The 23,071-nt window shown below is 37.9% G+C and overlaps 1 protein-coding gene across 7 annotated transcripts in view; it reads right to left on the minus strand.

Moving 5' to 3' along the window:
• Window positions 1–23,071, minus strand: part of NCALD (neurocalcin delta) — a 449,016-nt gene that overhangs the window by 216,067 nt on the left and 209,878 nt on the right. For all 7 annotated transcript variants that reach the window (XM_032245739.1, XM_032245706.1, XM_032245734.1 and 4 more), the window contains exon 2: window positions 18,677–18,726. The gene's annotated coding sequence lies outside the window, so the exon portion shown is untranslated. The remainder of the gene's footprint in view (window positions 1–18,676; window positions 18,727–23,071) is intronic.

The following is a 23,071-nucleotide window of genomic DNA, read 5'->3' on the forward strand; positions in this document are numbered from 1 at the left end:
GGCATGAACCACCACATCCAGCCTGAATTTTCTATTAACATTGGATTTGCTCTTTGAGAAAATAGTTCAGAATATTTCCACTATGTTTATTAAATACATTTTACAGTGTGTGAAGCACTTTTACATTTGATCTTCTATTTTGTCATGCAAACAACTCTGTCAGTAGAGGGCAGGCATCCCCACTGGAAGCTTAGACAGTGGGGCAGACACTGCCAGTTGCCTATCCAGTGACAACTGGCAGAATCTTGATTTTGTCCAGGGCAAAAATTGGCCATGTTAAAATTCAGCTAAGAATAATGGGAAAGTACAGCAATTTTGGTTCTGGAGATGCAAACCGAAGTTACCAGGCAGGGCACCTGGAAAAGTGCTTTCAAAGGTCTCTGCCATTCACTTTTTGTTCTTTGCCCTTCCTCTTCATCATGCCTGCAACTCTGATGCAAAGCTGGAGGAAGAGCTAACTCTTGCAGTCATGAAGTCACAAACATGAAGACAAAAGCCACATGCTGTGAAGGAAGCCTAAACTGAAAGCAGGAGCCATTGCACTGGGCCTGGCTTGCCTGCTCTTGGGCTGTTATATGAGAAAAAGTAAATCCTATTTGATTAAGCCACTGTAGAAGGTTTCTTGTTACAGGCCACTGCACATAATCCTAACTAATACAAAGAGGTTGCTCAACCAGGTGATGACAGATCAAGGCTTAAACACAGGTCTTTCGACTCCCTGTCCAGTGATATTTCCAATAAACTGTATTGCCTCTTCAAAAGCAGAACCCATACTCTGAATACTATACAAACAGGCATTTTAAATGTATGCTTTTTTCCCCCTCAATAAATAGCTTATTTAAATGATCTGAGTCATAGCTCGAATGGTGAGAGGGGATTCATTGCTTTTTGTTTACTTTTTAACATGTGACACTCAAACATTTGCAAAATTTCTAAAGCAAATGCCTTGGCTACAGCAAGGGAAAGCTAGGTCATTTTACCAATATTTATTTCAAGGCTACCTAAGGAGGAATTAGCCAGCTTTCCACATCTTGTCATGGATGAGAGTTTTCTTCCTTGACTTTCTCATCCACTTGGCTATTAAAGATAACAGGGTTCTCATGAAGGATGGAATAACTAAGCCAAAAGTTAGGGAGGAACCATACCCAAAGATTAATTCCAGAGGAATTAAAGATTTTGTTGTAAAAGTTTTAAACTTTTAGAAGAAAATATAGAAAAACATCTTTCTGATCTTAAAATGGGAGAGAAGTTCTTAAGGCACAAAAGTGTTAACCATAAAAGGAAAGTGAAGTTGATAAATTTGCAACTATAACATGAAGAGCTTGTGTTCATCAAAAGGTACAATGAAGAAGGAAAAGACACAAACCAATATGTGAGACAAATTCGAACGAAAGACCAGTATTGAGATTATATAAAAAATATTATATATCAGTCATAAAAAGACAACACAATAGAAAAAAAAAAAAAGAGCAGCAGATCTGACAGGTACATCACAGAGAAGAAAAACATGAATGGTGAATGGATGTAGGAAAAGATGAGCAACCACATCTTTAATTAGGAAAATGCAAATTAAACTGATAGTGGGGGTAGAAATTGATGTAACCACTTGGAACAATTTAACCTTATCTTATGAAGCTGAATGCTCTCATAACCTCCATCTGAGCAAATCACTAGTATGTATATTCTCTAGTTCTATGGTTTGAATGACAGTGTCCCTTCCAAAATTTATATTAAAACTGAATCCCCAATACAACAGTATAGAGAGAGATGGCCTTGGGAATGATGATTAAGTCTTGAGGGTTCCACCCTCACAAATGGGATTAGCATAATTATAAAAGGGCTCCAGGTTGAAGGGAGTGCCCTTGGCCCTCTGCCCTTCTGCCATGTTGAGGACACATTATTTATTCCCTCCAGAGGAGGCAACACTCTTGGAAGCAGAGACTAGGCTTCACGAGACACGAACTTTCTGCATCTTGATCTTGGACTTCCCAGCCTCAAAATGATGAGAGATAAATTTCTATTAGTTATAAATTACCCAGGCTCAGGTATTTAATTATACCAGTACAGACAGAGACATCCAGAGAAACTCTTGCATACTTTCCCAGAAGACATGCACAAACATTGATTTTTTTTCAAAACGGCAAAAAGCTAGATTTAACACAAATGTCCATCAACAGGAGAACAAGGAAATAACTTGAGCGACAGTCATTAAATGGAATATTAGATAACATGGAATATCAATAAACCACAGCAGCATGCAATAGCTTGGGTGTACCTTAGAAACATAATGAACAAAAGCAAGCAAGTAACAGCCAACTACATACAAATGGCACTTTTTTCACATAAAAATAAGTCCAAGAATAGCAAGACTGAACAATATTTTTGTTGAGGCAAACCCACATGTAATTTTTTTTAAAGCTCCGTATTATTTTATCACACATGTACATCCATGTTACCACCACTACAATCAAGATACAGAAGTGTTCCATTACCACACAGAACTCCATCCTACTTCCATTTTATAGTTACACCCACCCCATGGGCCCCCCATTCCTCATCCTTGACAACCACTAATCTGTTCTCCATCTTTACGATTTTGTCATTCCTAGAATGTTAATAAATAGAATCATATAGTATGTGACCTTTGGACATTTTTTTTTTTTCACTCAGCTTAATTTCCTTTAAATTCATCCAAGTTGTTGCATTATCGGTGGTGTTTGTTCCTTTTCATTATTGAGTAGTATTCCATAGTATGAAAGTACTACAGTTTGCTTAACCACTCACCTATTGTAGGACATTTTGTTTGTTTCCAGTGTTGGGCTGGGAGAAAAATAAAGCTGCTAGAAAGAATTACGTATGGGCTTTGTGTAGATAAGTTTTCATTTCTCTGAAATAAGTGTCCAGGAGAGTGATTCTGGGTCACATGGTAAATGTATGTGTAGTTTTAAAGAAACTACCGAACTATTTTCCAGAATGACTCTAGCATTTTAACCTCCAGCAATGTATGGTAATTTCGGTTTTGTTGTTGTTGTTGTTTCTTTTTTTTTTTTTTTTGCATTCTCACCAGCATTTGGCATTGATATAGGAGGGACCAGGTGGAAATACTCAAATCACAGGGGCGGTTCTCCCAATCCATTCTCATGATAGTGAGTTATCACAAGATCTGATGGTTTTATCAGGGGCGTCCTCCTTCTTGGGGCACACATTCTTCTCCTCAATATTGCCATGTGAAGAAGGACGTGCTTGCTTTCCCTTCTACCATGATTGTACGTTTCCTGAGGCCTCTCCAGTCATGCCGAACTGTGAATCAATTCAGCCTCTTTCCTTTATAAATTGCCCAGTCTCGGGTATGTCTTTATTAGCAGTGTGAGAACAGACTAATACAGGCATTATTACTATTTTTATTTTAACTGTTCTATTAGGTGTGTGGTGCTCTCATCATGGCATTCATTTGCATTTCCCCAGTAGCTAGGGATGTGGAACATCTTTTCATGAGTTTATTTGCTAGCTAAGTATACTTTAGAGTAAGATATATCTTTTGCCTATTCCCTCATTGGATTTTTGGCTTTTTAAAAAATTGTTGAGTTTTGAGTTCTTTAGTCTAATCTAGAGAGGTGTTTTGCAAATATTTTCTCCTAGTCTATAGCTTTTTTCATCCTTCTAACAGAGTTCTTCATAGAACAAACGTTTTACATTTGGATGAAGTCTAATTTATTTTTATTTTTTTTCTTTTATAGATCATGCTATGATATCATGTTTAGGAACTCTTCAATAGTCCATAGGTACTGAAGATTTTCTGGTATGTTTTCTTTTAAAAGTTTTCTAGTTTTATGTTTTATTTTAAATGTATGGTTCATTTTGAATTGGTTTTTAGGTTGTGGGGTGATGTATATGTGACTGTTTTCAGGTTCTCTGTTCTGTCCTATGTGTCAATCTCTTTTGCTAATTCCACACAGTCTTGACTATGGTAGCTATACTCATTTTGAAATTAGGTTCAGTGATTTCTCCCTTTCTTTTTTGAAATGATTTTAGACATTCTAGCTGCTTTACTTTTTCATACAAATTTTAGAATAATCTTGTACATGTCTCCAAAATTCTTGTTGGGATTTTTATAAGAATTTCATTAAACCAGAATCTGAATATCATTTTGGGGAGAGTTGACATCTTTACTAAGTTGACTCTTCCAATCCACAAACACAAATCCAATCTACACTTCTCTATTATTTAGATACTCTTTGATTGATTCTATTGGCATTTTGTAGTTACCAGCATACAAATCCTGTAAATGTTTCATTAGATATACATATATGTATTCCATGTTTTCAAGAGATTGTAAATGATATTGTATAATTTCAATATTCATGTGTACATTGCTAGTATATAAAAGCATAATTTATTTTTATATGTTTATCTTACATTCTGCAACCTAGCTAAACTCATTTATTAGTTCTAGGAGGATTTTTTTGTAGATTCCATTGAATTTTTCGAGTGGACAATCATGTCACCTGCAAATAGGAATGGTTTTATTTCCTCCTTTCTGATTTGTATGGCTTTTATTTGCTCTTCTTACTTTATTGCACCATGTAGAACTTTCAGCAGTATATTGAATAGGAGTGGTGAGAGCAGTCATCCTTACCTGATCTTCTGGAGAAAGAATTCAATGTTTTACCATTAAGAACAATGTTAGCTATTGGTGTTTTTATAGATACTCTTTATTAATTTGAGGAAGATTCCCTCTATTCTTATTTTTCTGAGAGTTTTTGCCATGAATTATTATTTAATTTTGTCAAATGGTTTCTGTACATCAATTAGTATGATTGTGATTTTTTCTTTAGGCTGTATATATAGTGAATTACATTGAGGATTTTCAAATATAAAATCATTCTTGCAACCCTAGAATAAACCACCTTTGGTTATGACATATAATTACTTTTATATATTACTGAACACTATTCACTAATGTTTTAAGGATTCTCACATCTATCTTCATAAGAGTAGTTAGTCTCTAGTTTTCTTTTATTGCACTTTTTCTGGTTTTGGTATCAGAATAATACCAGCTTCATAAAATTAATTGGGAAATATTTCCTCATCTTTTATTTTCTAGAAGAGGTTGTAGAGAATTGGTATTAATTAAATTAATTAAATGTTTTATAGAAGTTTCTAGTGAAATCATCTGGGCCTGAAACTTTGTTTTGGAAGTTTCTAAATTACTAATTAAATTTCCTCAATTATAAGACTATCAGAATTTTCTTTTTTATATTGTATGAATTGTGGTAGTTTGTGCTTTCTGGAAAATTGCTTCATTTCATGTAAGTTGTCAAACTTATACATGTAGAGTTATTTGTAGTATGTCCTTATTATTCCTGTTGATGTCTGCATGTCTGTAGTGATGTCCCCTTTTTAATTCCAGATATTGGCAATATGTGTCTTCTCTCTTTCTTCTTTGTCAGTGTTACTGGAGGTTTATCAATTTTATTGAGCTTTTCAAAGAAATAGCTTTTTGTTTCATTTTTTTCTTTATTTTTTTCTCTTTGTAGTTTTATTAATTTCTGCTTTTATCTTTATTATATTCTTTCTTATGTTTGCTTTGGGTTTATTTGGGTCTTTTTCTAGTTTCTCAAAAAACTGGTTTATTGAGATAGGAGTTCAGATTATTGATTTGAGGCCTTCCTGTTTTTGAATGCAAGCATTGTATTAGTGCTATAAATTTTCCTCTCAGAACTGCTTTAGCTGAGTTACACAAATTTTGATGTTGTATTTTCATTTTTATTCACTTTTATGTATTTTTTTTATTTCCTTGAAACTTTTTTTAATCTACAGATTCTACTTGAAATTTTGGTGTTTCGTTCCAACTGTTTGGAGAATTTCCTACCTTCTTTCTGTTAGGGATATCTAGCCAAGGATTTGATTTGATTTGATTTGATTGTAGCCAGGGAATATACTCTGCATAATTTCAATTTCCTTAAACTTGTTAAGGTTTTTTATGATTTATAGTATATTTTGGAATATATTTTGTTAGTCAATTCTTCTGTTGTTGGGTGGATTGTATAAATGTAAATTAAATCCAGTTGATTGATAATGTTGTTGTGACACAATCACAATCTCAGCTCACTGCAACCTCCACCTCCTGGATTCAAAAGATTCTCCTGCCTCAGCCTCCCGAGTAGCTGGGACTACAGGTGTGCGCCACCACGTCCAACTGATTTTTGTATTTTTAGTAGAGACAGGGTTCCACCATGTTGGCTAGGATGGTCTCGGATCTCCTGACCTCGTGATCTGCCCACCTCTGCCTCCGAAAGTGCTGGGATTACAGGTGTGAGCCACCGCGCCTGGCCTACTTTTAGGAACTGCATTTGTACTTTTGTGTTGAAGGAGGGAGTGAGGGGGGGAAAGAGGGCTGTAGGGAAGTTGGAAATGTTGCTGTTCTCTGGAGGTGGAGGTACTGAAGAACTTCTCTAGGCAGACAGCACTCCTCCACCTCCTCCCTGAAATAACTCTCTCTCTCAACCTTCCCAGGCTTCCTCAGCTCTGCAAATGGCTCCCTCCCTGCGCTGCAAAGGCATCCCTGCTCTTACCAGCAGAGAGGAAAAGCGGCTAAGACATTGCAGGCTGTTTTGATCCTCAGTCTCATTGTCTCCCATTTGCGGGATAACCTGGCTGCCTTTGACCTCAGCTTCTAGAAGACAGAAAGGTGACTGGGGTTAGTGTGTGTCTCCTGTGTATCTGTGAGTCCCTGGTATGCCGGGTGTGACATGGCAAAGCCATTAACCCCACATGACGCAATCTGCATGGTGGCCAGAAACTCCAGACTAGGAATTCCACACATTCCCCAAAACGCCCGCTGCTGTACATTCCTGCTGTGCTCCTGCGGGACTAGGGATGAGCGTAAATGGCCCTAATCCTTTTGAGGCCAGAGTCTCCTGGTTGAACAAAATAAAGGACAGCAAGCCTGTTCCATTCTGTTTCTGTTATTTTCCCTTCCCTGGTGAGTAAATTAGCTATGCTGTGAATCGATAGCGATCTCTGGGGCTGGAAGAAGACACAAGATGAGGGAAATAAATTGTTCCCAGTTAGATGAATTATAAGCACCTCTGAGCTCTTCATATCTGTTCTGTGCAATCAGCAAAGAAGGAGTATTTTGAGCCTGAGTTTTCCCCTCCTGTCCCCCTAATCCCTCCTTCATAACATGAACTCTCATAGCACAGTCTGACAACAAAAAGAAAGAAAAGGCCTGCCTTCCCTACTCTCAAAATCACCACATATTTTCCTCTCCCCCTTGCTTCCTTTGTGACTCCAATAAAGAGGAAGCATCCTCCAGGGAAAGGTTAATCCCTCCATTTATATCCTGATCTCCCCTCCAGCATCAACCACATCTCACTCTATCCCTTCACCCCCACCCCTCTTACATCTTCTGGATGCCTTCTCTCTGGGATCCTTCCCCAAAGCTGGAAAATAGCATTGGCCTCTATGTTCCTTCTATTTTAGTACCCTTTACAATTTTCTCTCTCTCCTCTTCTCCATCATGCATCCCAAAAGAGGGGTCTAACTGATTATTTTCATCACTCTTCCTTTATTACTCAACCTATTGCAACCAGGTCTCTATCTGCCTCCTGCAAGGTCCCTACTGATTTCCAGGCTGCCAAATGCAATGGCTTTGACTTTTCTGTTCCACCCTTCGGAAACCCACTCTGCCCTTTGATTCTGTGATAGTACAACATCCTGGTGTTCCTGGGACCTATCTGTCCATTTCTAGACTCTTCCAGTTTCCTCCTCTTTTGCCCATTCCAAAAATGAGAGTAATCCCCACAATCAAAGGTGGCCACATTTAGCAAATAAAGATATAGAAAGTTCAATTAAATTTAAATTACAGATCAATAATGAACAATTTTTATATGGCATGGAACACTCTTATACTAAAACTTTATTCTTTGTTGATCTGAAATTGAGTGTTAACTGAGCTTCCTGTTTTTTTAAATCTGACAATCCTACCGTAGTTGTTTCTTCAGAGCTCATCTCCATTCTCTAACTTCTTCCCTTGTTGATGCTTTCTATGCCCATGGGTCCTATGATTATCGTTTCTCAAATAATTCCCAAATCTTTGTCTCTAGCACCAATCCCCCCCACCCCACCTGTCGTCTGACTGGTGCATTTCTGTTTTCCCCGTAGTATTTCTGACCTCCCACTTGCTTTTCTATCTGGACTATTTCTTTTAATACCTTCTCCAGCCTCCCAATCACTTCAACTCCAAATTAGGAGGCCAACATCAGCAAGTGGCTAAACACTTAATTGGTTTTACGGTAATCAACACTCTCGATGTCTTTTCTTCCATTTTCATGGATGCCACTGACTTGGGGCCTTTGTCATTTCTCTATGTCTACAAATCATCCCACACTATTTAAATTGCCTTCTGACTAGTCCCCCAACTTCTACTTCCATCCACCCTCCACTCTTCCACACACCACCAGTGAACATCCTAATTAAAGTACAGATGTGGCCATGCCACTCCCTTGATCAAGGAAGCTTCTGATTGGCTATTGGGTAAAGCTGAAGCTCCTTAGCCAGCATCCAGAGCCTTCAATGAGCTTTCTTTCTCCCCTTCTCTCCCTGTGGTCTCCTCCATCTACCCAAAATTCAAGGAGCATCAGAATATGATTCCAAGGCCTCCCTATCTCTATTTGCTGACACTCAGATGTAGACTACTTTGAAGGTGACTCATACAGTTTCTGCACAAATGGATGCTCCATAAATGCTTGCTGAATTAGTGAAGTAAGTTAGACTGAAATTGACCACATTAACAGAATGAAGTAATTAAATCCATGAATCATTTATGTGATTCATTTATGCAAATGAATGAAGTTTTTTACAAACTCATTGTTTGCTTACCATCAATTAGGGGTGACGTCAAGTTCATGCAAGTATCTAATATCTCTATGATGTCAAGTCACGACTGGGCCCTGATGGGACTCTACAGGGCAGGAACAGATACAGACCACACTCACTGCTTCTCCCGATTTACTTTTTGAACTCTAATCCCCTCCCCATTTCCCGCACTTTTTACAGATGATTTTTGTAGACATCCTTGAATTTTTTGATATGTAAATCTCCACACAACTAGAAGTTCTGAACCACTGCCAAAACCATATTCTGATCCAAGAACATCTGAGTGCCTTAATAACCTAAATCAGAAGGGTGCGACCTCTTTCTGCAACAGACCACATGCTAAATATTTTTGGCTTTGCATACCGTATGGTCTCTGGTTGCAACGACTCAACTCTGCCATTGTGGCACAGAAACGACCACGGTTGACACAAAAACAAATGAGCGGGACTGTGTGCCTATAAAACTTTACCTGTAAAACAGCCAGCCAGGATGCCAGCCACCATTTGCTGACCCCAACCTAAACCAAGCTTCTGATGAATGATTTACTTTGTTTTCCTTCCAAACTGTACCTTTCACTGCAGTCACTTGATTGGGAAAAACATCAGAATTTCAGTTGGTATAGTCTTTTCACAAGAATATGCCTAAGCTAAACTCAGGACTGCACAGTGAGTCAGGGAAGAATAAGGAGCGGATATTTGAAGGCCCCTTTGGGACTTTCCTCCCAGCCCAGTGGACATCGTCGCAGGGCAAGGGCATGGAGAGGCCAGATAGGTGAGCAGCGCACTTGCCTTCAGCGCAAGATTTAAGGTGGTGCCACAAAAGCATCAATCAACATAAATAATATTTTAATGCAATGTTTTAAAGAAAGTAAAAATGAATGAAGACGTTTATGATGAATAAAAAAATCAACATTTTAAATTAAGACAGGATCACTATTACTGATTTTTTTCCTTTGCCCTGGGTTCCAACGTGACTCTGCACAGCATTGTTACTGATCCTGTCTTTATTTAAAATGTTGCTCTTTTGTCCATCCTGGCTGATTTGCATTCATTTTGATTTTTTTAAAATATTGCGCTAAGTGCTATTTATTTTGATTATGGAGTTTTTCACACCTTCTAATTTTGCACAAAAGCAAATGTCTTACTCACCTTCTCTAGTCTCATCCCTGCAACACCCTCTGCATTGTCAACATCTATGCTCATTTCAAAGAATTACATGCAGCTATTTCATATTCCCTTTGGACTAGATCTTTCCTCCTACCTACTTTGATACCATTTTCACTTACTTGGATCTACTGCATACACAGGTAAATTTGAAGCGTGTAGACACTCTTATTGCTACACTCTCTAGAGTCACTTCTAGAGATACGAATAAGGATATGTTAAACAGAGACAGGAACCCATATTTTATTAAATTCCTCCTAAGTGCCTAGGCGCACTCCGCTAAAGGACTTTGTATCCATCATTTCATTTAATTATCATGACAACCCACAGAGAGGACCGGACAGGAGGCAATAGAACATTATTTCCAACCCAGTGCTAGGGAGAAGATGGCAAGTGCTCTACTTTGGAAAGAAATTACATTTCATGCTTCTCCAGGCAACTTCCAAGGAGTCATCAGCCCATGTGAGAAGCACGTCTGGTATTATATCTCTGTAACAAGACGCACAGCAGGCACTTTCAAGCATTTAAAATACTTGAATGTGCAAAGTTTCACAGTTGGTCATAAATTCATAATAGCTACGTGCCTCTTTTATTGGGGAGATGCCATGCCATGCCATGCTGGGATTCCACAAGGCATCAGGGCTCCCCCATTCTTTAAAATAGAGCAGCTCGAAAATCTCCTCTGGCAATTTTAACTACACAAGAATAGAAAACACCCCAGGCAGAGTGTGAGAGACCAGTCTTATAAACAGCAGGACAGCAAGGTGTAAACAAGAATGGAAAGAAGATATACAGCCTTTTAAAAAATCATTGCTTTTGACAAGGACAATAAGATGGGAATAAATTCAGCCCCAAATAGCATGGAAAAACAAAAGCTCAGAAAAGTGTTAAATCACATGCCAGGTGGCTGCAGGAATTCGCAGTGATCCATTCCAATCTGCCAACCCATCCCTTTTGGCATCCGGCTTGATTTTACACAGATTCTTCTTCCAGTTTTATGTGCTTGGGAGTTTTATGGGGAGGGCGTTGTTTGGTTTTTTTCTCATCAAGCACCAAACCCAGCATTTTCAAGGCTGTTTGAACTTTCCTCAGTCACATATTTTTCCTTCCTCTGACCCCACAAACAATGTTGTTTTGGAGAACCACAAACCACCGTATTAACATTTTTCCTTGGACTGAACCATGTTCTTGCATGCAGTAAAAATATGTTCACATCTCTATACTACATCTTAGTAAATGCATCATGTGATTACTGGTGTTAAAAGATAACATACAATAAAACTCCTGCATCTTCTACCCTATCAATCATTCTACCAATTATTAAGCCCTGAGCATGTACTCATACTCATGGCCTGAAGATAACAGGAATGAAATGTCAGACCCCTGCTTTGAGGACCACATAGTCCAATTGAGGAGAGAGACTTAGAAACAAACAGCTGCAGTAAGGGAGGAAGCTACCTTTATCCCTCGAGCCGTAGAGTGATAATGTGCATGGGTTTATTAAACAAAAATTTAGGAAAGGTCATTATTTTGGATTAGGCTCCTGTACGAGGCCCCAACAGACCAGACCAAATCAAAATGGAGTCACTTGTGCTAAGTGCCACATCATCAAATGGAACTTTGAAATGGGCCAGTTTTCCAAAGCTCAAGAGATTCACAGCAACCTATCAGAAGAGGCCCAGTTTACCTGAGCCAGCAGGATAAAGAAATCCTCTCTGTTTTAACTCTATAAGGAAAGTATTTTTCAAAGCGGTCTTTGAAATGACTGATCTGCTTTTTATTCCCTATTTCTACTTTCTTCAGCCTTTTACTGCCTAAAAGCCCCTCTTGTTGAGCCCATCAAAGCACCATTCTATTTTATGGAATGAGATGGTGCCTGAGTCTAAAATCACAAATGAAAGCCAATTCAATTTTACAACTAAATTTGCTATAATTTTGTCTTTTGATAGGTTCCACTCATACTTTTCAGCACTCCTCAGCAGGTTGCTTCCAAGAATTGATCAGAGGATAAAGTACCCACCCTGTGCAAACACAGATATTGGACAACACTCAGTGCTTCCCATGAGGCAAAGAAATGCCCTCCTGTGAAGCTCTCCAGCCTCCTCCCCCTTCATCACTGCCTTGTTCCACACTCCTGTTCTCAGCCTCAGACTTCCACACTGCCTTCCTTAAGCTTATTGATGGCACAAGCATCATGCTATTTACTATATACCAAGAATTGCATACAATTCTCTCATGTACTATCTCATATAATATTTCATTGAATTTTCATAACAACATGAGACTAGGCTTTGTTATCCCAGTGTTATTGATAAAGAAAATGAGACTCTGGAATTTTCAGAAACTTGCCCAAGGCTAAACAGCTAGTATAGAAAAACCGAGATGACAACTCAGGATTATGTGATTGGAACAGTACATTCATCTTTCCCCATAGGCATGTTTAGTGTAACTCCCCTGCTACGTTACTTACACCTTAAGAACAGAGATCGACATTTCCGTTTTTTGTTGTTGTTGTTTTTTGAGACAGAGTCTCACTCTGTCACCAGGCTGGAGTGTAGTTGTGCCATCTCAGCTCACTGCAACCTCCACCTCCCAGGTTCAAGCAATCCTCCTGCCTCAGCCTCTGAGTAGCTGGAACTACAGGCACATGCCACCACACCCGGCTAATTTTTGTATTTTTAATAGAGACGGGGTTTTACCATGTTGGCTAGGATGGTCTCAATGTCTTGGCCTTGTGATCCATCCGCCTCGGCCTCCCAAAGTGCTGGGATTGCAGGCGTGAGCCACGGCACCCAACCGACATTTCCATTTTTTAATAGTTCCCAGACAGGGTAGACTCACAACAAGCAAAGTATGCATCTACCTACATGATGTCTGGTGGATGCCTGTCTTCCCAGACTGCCACAGAAAGCTGGACAAGGATGGGTTAAAGGTGTCTCCACCATTACCTATCATGGTGCCTGGAATTTCCCCATTGGGAATGCATTACTTTGGGCCTGAAGTCTTCCTAGTCTTCAGGATTGCTCTCTTTGAACATGATTGCCCTAGGAGGGGCAATCCTACACTGATACCTCGGTGAGGATAAAGATGCCAGAGGATGAGATACAGGAGAAATGGCCAGAAAGAAGCCTAGGACCTCTGAGATGGACAAAGTGGTCGTAAGAAGAGGATGGGAGGTTTGAAGACAGCTGTGGAAGTTTTGCTTGGCTGGCCCCATCTCTGTGGCCCTTAGCACAGGGCAGGGCAAATGGGAGGTATGTAATTTTTTTCTTGACTTGAGAAAATAGTGTTTTGATCTGATGTGAGAGGAGGAGGTATGAGGATGGTGGCAGGTAGGCATCAAGTGCTGAGGATGCTAAGTACTGCGATGGCATAAAAGACAAGAAGGCAGGACCTTGCCCTCCAAGAGCTTACAGTGTCTGGAGAGAAAAAGGATCAATAGCAAATAATGGGTAAATAAGACAGGGAATGACCAAACACAGAATACATACGAAATAGGAAATCCCAGAAAAGGAGAGCTCAGAATGAGAGGAGGTAATTTTGGAGACACACAGCCCCAGGAATAGTACCAAATAAAGAGAAATAACAAATGGGTTGGTGAATGCCTGTCTTCCCAGACTGCCACAACCACATATTACCTAGGCACTCCCTAACAAGGAAATCCAATGTGGATTTAATCACCATAATACAAAAATGATTTAGGATGGTCTAGAAACAAAATTGAAAGATGGATATAATGTACAAAGATACTATTTATAAAATGCATCACTTCAAAATAAACCCAGCTCTTTGGACAAAGAGATATAGTGGTTGTTCCATTCACATAATAGATCCAGAATTTTGGTAAAAGGTGAATGTACCAGATTTACATATTAAGATACATGGCAAATATATCCGATAAAACCACTAGGCAAACCTAATTCCCTAGTGAAGCTCAGTTAAAATCATGAAAAAGAGCTCTGATGACTACCACAGGACAACCACCTTGAAAAATCTTTCCCCTGAATTTAGCCCTGATCAAGAATCACTTCACTCTGTGACCTTCCAGCTAAAGATAAATGCATTTGCTCTGTGCTTTCACTGAATACCTCCTTCACAAACAGGAAAGGTTATTTCTATTTACTCTAATCGACTTCATATTTTCAAAAAAGACCCCTTTATTTAATTCCTACAAAGAAAACAATCCCAAGGAAGAAAGAAGGAAGCAAGTAAGCTCTGACCTTTATCTGCTAAATGAGTTATGCTACCAACAGCTACAGGTGATCACAGTCTCACAGTGCTGAATAACAGTGCTTTGTACCCCTTGCCATAAAAGGAACCAGTAGCTACAGCCTGAGGCTTATTGTGAATGAGTAGAAAAAGAAAAATATAGGTATGTAGAGAATGGAAAAAGAAAGAGGAGAAGAGGGGGAGGAGTTCACAAGAAATCCTTCCTCTTCAGAATTTTTTTTTTTTTTTTTTTGGAGACAGAGTCTTACTCTGTTGCCCAGGCTGGAGTGCAAGAGCATGATCTCTGCTCACTGCAATCTCTGCCTCCCAGGTTCAAGTGATCCTACCACCTCAGCCTCCCTAGTAGCTGGAACTACAGGCATACACCACCATGCCGCGCTCATTTTTGTATTTTTACTAGAGACATGTTTCACCGTGTTGGCTGGACTAGTCTCTGACCACAAGTGATCTGCCACCTCAGCCTCCCAAAGTACCGGGATTACAGGTATGACCCACCACACCCAGTCCCTCTTGTGAGTTTCTTAGTTAAATTTACTGCAATATATATTTCCTCTGCATTTAAACTTGGCTAGTAATGAGCTGTGTTTCCACAGGTTACCTGCTTTCTTCATGGTGGCTACATATCTGAGACATAAATAGCAAAGGTTTCTGGTTCAGTCCCCTAAGAGGTTTGTAGTAATCTCTGTGGATATTCATAGACACAGTGATGACATGATCCAAACCCACAGTTAGGCACACAGTCTAATAAGGGATCTTGTGCTTTAATTCCAGATGCAAGCAGAAACTTGGCAAATGCACTTCAGATAACTAAATAAAACGATTTAGACAGTTTAATGTTACAAATAACAATCAGGAAAAAAATATATTTTTGAGGCCTTAAAAATCTGGGTGGCAATTGCAATGCTGGAGCAAAATGGCCACGCCAGTATTTCTGTGATTCACGTTTTATAAGAAAAGGGTTCAGAATTCATAAAAAGAAATTAGTGAAAATAAATATTGAACACATTTAAAATATAAAATTTACAAACATCATGTAAAATATAACAAAATAACCTAAACAGCATCATTGTATTATAAGACAGAATTTTATTATTAGCAATATTTAGCAATAATAATTAGCAGACAATTTTAAAACATAAGCATTAAAAAAACTAAAACTAAACAGTCTCAAAAATGAAAAAACATTAAGTCATGAATAGTTGAAAATGAGATCATTTTATTTGAATTTTTATAAAATGAGTTATTAAGGTACATAGACATTGTTGCTATGGAGTTGAGAACATATTTTTGTGCAAATTTCCTCACTAAAAAAGAGAAAGTATTAGTCAGGGAAATGATGATATATTTATGAGCTGTCTCCAAATCTTTTACCCTGACTCCTTCATCTTCAGATAATCCTAATTCTCACTTGATAACTGAGGAGTATTTTTTAACAAGTTTGTTGGGAGCAGGAGGTGAAACCTATTTATTTACCTTGAGCTATAGTTTGCTGGAAAGCAAGAAGTAAGCTTTTTGATTTGCCTCTCCTTTAGTTGCTCATCTGTGGTGGAATCCTAAAGCCCAGCCACTTGCATCTGTTTTGTAACTCTCATATTATAGTGGACACACCCTCAGGTGATCCCCACCGAGTCATGTCCTATGTAATCCCCTCTCACTGAGTGCAGGAACAACCTGTGACTTGCTTTTTAGCAAAAGGAATATGGCAAAGCCAGTGCCTTGATTGAACATGTCACTGCCTTGATGTCTTAGCAGTTTGCAAGGGGAGTGTCTCCTGTAGACGCTGAAGACATCAGCTGCCATGATGTGATAAGCCTATGAGATGCCACATGAGAGGAAGCTGTGGGTGATTCCTAGGACATAAGAGTGACCCAGGTAATGGCCAGAAATAAAGTGGAGACCTCAGTCCTACAATCTCAGCTGGATTCTGCATACAGCGATGTGCACTTAGAAGGAAAAACCCAAGCTCCAGACAAGAACACAGCATAGTCAAGACCTCGATGACACCTTTCCAAGACCCTAAGCAGAGGCCCAAGCTGTACTCAGACTCCCGACCAAAGAAGATGGGGCATAACAAATACACACTGCTTTAAGCCACTATATTTGTGGCAATTTGTTATGTAGCAATACACAACTAACACATATCATAATCCACTTTGAACTCAAATAACAGCCATTCATGAAAAAAAGCTCGGCTTTGCCAGTTGTTATTTTTTTCCTGCTGTTGAGGATAACAGAAATATAGCAGAATGCTTTATACATGTGTATATCTTTATCCAAATCAAAACTTGAATGCAGAATATCATTCTCCATGTGTAAGTCTTGAAACACAAATGAATTGGATTCAACATTTTTCAAAATATCAAAATACTCTATTCTGGTACTTAAAAATTGGAGGGTATACCTCCAAATCAGTTTTTTTTTTTTTTTTTTTTTTTTGGCTTTCATTTTTGTTGTTTTTGGTTTTGGTGTGTATACTCAACTGTTTTTTAAATAAATGTTTTATTTTCAAACAGTTTTAAATTTATAGAATTATTATAAAGATAATATAGAAAGTTACTGTATACCCCATGCCCAGTTTTCCCAAATATTAACATCTTACATTAGCATGGTATATTTATCACAGTTAATGAACCAATGTTGATACATTATTGTTAACTGAACTCCATACTTTAGTTAAACGTCTTTAGTTTTTACCTAATGTCCTGTTTTTGGTCCAGGATCCCACATTACATTGAGTCATCATGTCTCCTTAGACTTCTTTTGATTGCGACTCTCTCTCAGACTTCACTTGTTTCTGATGACCAGGGGTACTGGTCAGATATTTTGTAGCATGTCTATCTATTAGAATTTGTTTTATGCTTTTCTCGTGATTAGACTTAGATCAAGTGTTTGGGGGAGGAAGATCACAAAAGCAAGGTGCCCTTCTCATCACATCGTGTCAAGGGTACCTACTACCAATGTGACTTGCCACTGCTGATGTCAACCTTAATCACCTGGCTTGAGATAGTGTTTGCTCAAGTTTCTCCATTGTAAAGTTACTTTTTTCACTCCCTTTCTTTAGCACACTCTTTGGAAGAAAGTCATTCTGTGCAGCCCTCATGAAGGGTTATGCTTTACCTCCTGAAAGGCAGAGTATCTTACATACAGTATTTGGAATTCTTCCACATGAGAGATTTGTCCATTCTCTTCATTTATTTATTCAATAATGTATTTACATCAGTATAGATATGTATTCTGTACTTTAGGTGATATCCTAATTCTAACTTTCTTTCTTTGCTCGAATTTTCCATTTTTGGATACTGAAAGTACTTTTGATTGGCTTCTGAATTATTTTCACATAAAAGCATCATTGCAGATTTTTATTTTTTGCACTTCTTTACCTTACAGCACTACAAGATACTCCAGGCTCATCTTGTATATTTCCTGCCACATTCTTAAATCAGCCATTTCTCCAAGGAACCCAGTTCCTTTCACTGGAAAATAGTATCAGAAACCAAGATCTGGGAAACAGGTATATTTATTGTTTGCTTCCAGACCAAACCAGTTTTTCAATCTCTAAATATGGGGCCTAGAAATATCCCTATATTCTTAATTTATTTAATTTGACAAACATTTTTTGCAGTAATTACTATGTGCCAGCCAGTTTTAAGCACTTTGAAAATATTAACTCATTTAATCCTTGTAATAATCTCATAACTACAAGATAGGTGGTATTTGTCTCATTTTATAAATGAAAAAACCAAGAAAGAGAGATATTTGGATGTGTTCCCATAGTCACCCAGATAGTAACTGACAGAGCCAGAAACTGAACCCAAGTATCTGGATCCAGATTTGGAGCTAACCACACTGGAGTTAGATTTAGAGCTGACTCCACATTGCCTCACAGTGGTGAGGACCTTGCAGAGTGGCCACACAAATTGATGAGTTAATTCACCCACACGTTCGTTCTCTAATACAAACCTCTTACGTGCCCATTAGGTGCCAGACTATCTGATATCTGTTAATTGGTGCTTAATGCCATTTGAGATACCTCTAGGAATATGATCCAATTTAATATGAAGGAGAAGGCTGTTGTAATGTGCCCCTTGAGAAGGCTTTGGCAGCCGCCTGGGATGATAATATCATAAAAACTACTATACTCAGTGGCTGCAAACATACGTTACTATGCTCTAAGTAATATTCAAAGGTGATAAGCAGGCAGTACCTTATTTACTTTGTTTCTATTTATTTATCATTTCCATAAAATTTTTAAAGGGGCTTTAGTATCTTTTATATATACGAAACCATTCATTATGTTACTATTCTTGATAAAACATTTGAGCAGAACTGTCTCTTGTGAAAACTACTGAACAAAACTGAGATTTCCATTTATAGTTTAAGAAGAAAATTTTAAATGTACTTACTTTATGACTGTCACCAATGAGTGGTTCCAGGAAACCAAAGTTGAGATCGTCTGAAAGAAAACATGCAAAACAGTAAGGGTGAATGCAAATACCTTAAAGGAATCTTTGTCCTGAGGTCATTATCCCACCTATTTTAATGGCAGAACACTGGAAGATTTATGTCCCATTGCTTGGTTTACTACTTGTTAATGTGTTTTGGAAAAGAGAGTGCAGGTTGGGGTGGAGGTAAGGTTCGGCAAAATGGACTCCCTGAGAAAAGAAAGCAGAGACTGAAACAATGGGGAACCTGGAATGGACTTCTTGTTAATATTTATAAGTCTTTGGAAGAGGATATGAGAGTTAAATGAAGGGATACTCAAGAATGTGGGCCTTCATTTTCAGTTTAGAGCAAGCAACAGATGAGCTGCCTTCCAGATGTATCGAAGCTTAGGGATATTCAAAAAATAATTATCTCACCAAATTAAACTTTATAAAGTAAGGTAAAATAAAATATTTTCCAGACAAGCAAGAGCTAAGGGAATTCATTACCACTAGGCCAGCCTTATGAGAGCTCCTTAAGAGTTCTAAACATGGAAACAAAAGAATGATACTTGCTATTACAAAAGCACTCTCAAGTACATAGCCCACAGACTCTATAAAACAACTACACAATAGAAACTATGAAGCAACAAGCTAACAACTTATGACAGGATCAAAAACCTCACATATCAATATTCCTTGAATGCAAATGGTTTAAATGCTCCCACTTAAAAGGCACAGAGTGGCAAGGTGGATAAAGAATGAGACCCAATTGTCTGCTGTCTTCAAGAGACCCATAGGCTCAAAGTAAAAGGTTGGAGAAAGATCTACCATGCAAACAGAAAGAAAAAAAAATTTAAAAAGCAGGAGTTGCTGTCCTCTTATCAGATCAAACAGATTTTAAACTAACAACGTAAAAAAAAGGACAAAGAAGGGCATTACATAATGATAAAAATTTCAGTTAAACAAGAAGATTTAACCATCCCAAATATATATGCACCCAACATCAGAGCACCCAGATTCATAAAATAAGTACTCCTAGACCTATGAAAAGAATCACACGGCCACACAATAATAGTAGGGGACTTTAACACCCCATTGACAGATCATCAAGGCAGAAAACTAATAAAGGATTTCTGGACTTAATTTTGATACTTGTCCAATGAGAACTAATAGATACCTGTGGAATACTCCATCCATCAAGCATAGAATATACATTCTTCTCATCTGCACATACTCTAAGATTAACCACATGCTCAACTGTAAAGCAAGTCTCAATAGATTTAAAAATATCAAAATCATACCAACCATACTCTCAGACCATAGTGCAATAATAATAGAAATAAACTCCAAGATTTCTCAAAACTGAAAAATTACATGAAAATTAAACAACTTGCTCCTGGGTGGCTTTCAGTAAATAACAAAATTAAGGCAGAAATCAAGAAATTCTTTGAAATAATTAAAAACAGGGATGCAACAAAATCTCTGGAATGCTACAAAAGCAGAATAAATTTATAGAGCTAAATGCCTATCTCAAAAATTTAAAAAGATCTCAAATTAGCAATCTAACATCAAACCTAGAGATCTAGAAAAACAAGAGCAAAGTAACCCCAAAGCTAGCAGAAGAAAATAAATAAAATCAGAGCAGAAATGAACAAACTCAATTTTGTTCATACAAAGATGAACAAAAATTCATACAAAGAAACAACAAAACTAAAAGTTGGTTCTTTGAAAGGATAAGCAAGACTGATAGACCACTAGCTAGATTAACAAAGATAAAAGAGAAGATACAAATAAGCACAATCACAGATGACAAAGGTGACATTACAATGAATTCCACAGAAATACTAAAGATCCTCAGAGACTATTAGGAGCAATTCTATGCATACAAACTAGAAAATTTAGAGAAAACGGGTAAATTCCCAGAAACACACAACCTCCTAAGGCTGAATTAGAAGGAAATTAAAACCCTTAACAGACCAACATCAAGTTCTGAACTTGAAGCAGTAATTTAAAAAACCTATCAATCGCCAAAAGCTCAGGACTAGATGGAATCACAGCCAAATTCTACCGAGATGTACAAAGAAGAGCTGGTACCAATTTTATTGAAACTATTCCAAAAAAATTGAAGAGAAAGAACTCCTCCCTAACTCATTCTACAAAGCTAGCATCACTCTGATATCAAAACCTGGCAAAGACATGGCAAAAAACTACAGGCTAATATATCTGATAAACACAGATGTAGAAATCCTCAACAAAATACTAGCAGACTAAATCCAACAGCACACCAAAAAGTTAATTCACCATGATCAAGCAGGCTTTATTCCTAGGGTGCAAGGTTGGTTCAACATATGCAAATCAATAAATTGGATTTACCACAAAAAACAGAATTAAAAGCAAAAACCATAGAATCATCTTAATAAAAACAGAAAAAGTTTTTGATGAAATCCAACATCTCTTCATGATAAAAACCCTCCAGAAACTGGGCATCAAAAGAATGTACCTCAAAATATTAAGAGCCATCTATGATAAATCCACAGCCAATATCATACTTAAAAGGCAAAAACTGGAAGCCTTACCCTTGAGCATTGGAAAAAGACAAGTATGCCCACTCTCACCATTCCTATTCAATCTATTAATAGTACTCGAAGTCCTAGCCAGAGCAATCAGGCAAGAAAAAGAACTAAACGGCATCCAAATAGGAAAAGAAAAAAATCAAACTATCCCTCTTCACAAACAATATGATTCTATACCTAGGAAACCCTAAAGACTCTGTCCAAAGGCTCCTGCAACTGATAAACTTCTTCAGTAAAGTTTCAGAATACAAAATCAATGTACAAAAATCAGTCACATTTCTATAAGCTAACAATGTTCAAGCTGAGCACCAAATCAAGACACAATCCCATTTACAATAGACAGACACACACACAATACCTAGGAAAACATCTAACCAAGGAAAGATCTCTACAAGGAAAACTACAAGACATTGTCAAATATATCAAAGATGACACAAACAAATGTTAGAACATTCTATGCTCATGGATTAAAAGGATCAATATTATTAAAATGGCCATATTACCTAAAGGAACCTAAAGATTCAATGCTGTTCCTATCAAACTACCAACAACATTTTTCACAGAACTAGAAAAGAAATTCATATAGAATCAAATTATATACTTCTAAAATTTATATAGAACCAAAAAATAACCCAAATAGCCAAAGCAATCCTAAGCAAAAAGAACAAAGCTGGAGGCATCACATTATCTGACTTCAAACTGTACTATATGGCTACAGTCACCAAAACAGCATGGTACTGGTGCAAAAACAGACACATAGACTAATGGAACAGAATAGAGAACCCAGAAATAAAGTTACACACCTACAGCCATTTGATCTTCAACAAAGTCAACAAAAATAAGCAACAGGGAAAGGAATTCCTACTCAATAAATGTTGCTGGGATAGCTGGCTAGCCACATGCAAAAGAATGAAATTGTACCCCTACCTTTCATCATATAAAAAATTAACTCAAGATGGATTAAAGATTTAGATGTAAAACCTAAAACTATAAGAATCCTAGAAGAAAACCTAGAAAACACCATTCTGGACATCAGCCTTGGAAAAGAATTTATGACTAGGCCCTCAAAAGCAATAGCAACAAAAACAAAAACTGACAAACGAGACCTAATTAAACTGAAGAGCTTCTGCACAGCAAATGAAACTATCAACAGAGTAAACCGACAATCTGCAGAATGGAAGCAAATATTTGCAAACTATACATCCAACAAAGGTCTAATATCCAGAATCTATAAGGAGCTTAAATTCAGCAAGCATAAAACATGAACAGACACATCCCCCAAAAAACCACAAGCAGTCAACAAACATGCAAAAATACTTCAAATCAGCAATTATCAGAGAAATGCAAATCAAAATCACAATGGGATACCATCTCACGTCAGTCAGAATGGCTATTACTAAAAAGTCAAAAAAAACAACAGATGCTGGTGAGGCTACAGAGAAAAGGGAATCCTTACACACTGTTGGTAGGAATATAGATTAGTTCAATCCCTGTAGAAAAGCAGTTTGAGGCTGGGCATGGTGGCTCATGCCTGTTAGTCCCAGCACTTTGGGAGGCCAAGGTGGGTGGATCACGAGGTCAGGAGATCAAGACCAGCTTGGTCAACATGGTGAAACCCCATCTCTACTAAAAATACAAAAATTAGCTGGGCATGGTGGCGTGTCCCTGTCGTCCCAGCTATTCAGGAGGCTGAGGCAGGAGAATCTCTTGAACCCAGGAGGCAGAAGTTGCAGTAAGCAGAGATCATGCCACTAAACTCCAGCCTGGTGACAGAGTGAGACTCTGTCTCAAAAAAAAAAAA

Source organism: Sapajus apella, unplaced genomic scaffold (assembly GCF_009761245.1).
Source record: "Sapajus apella isolate SASKATOON/1434 unplaced genomic scaffold, GSC_monkey_1.0 scaffold3, whole genome shotgun sequence".
Classification (NCBI taxonomy): domain Eukaryota; kingdom Metazoa; phylum Chordata; class Mammalia; order Primates; family Cebidae; genus Sapajus; species Sapajus apella.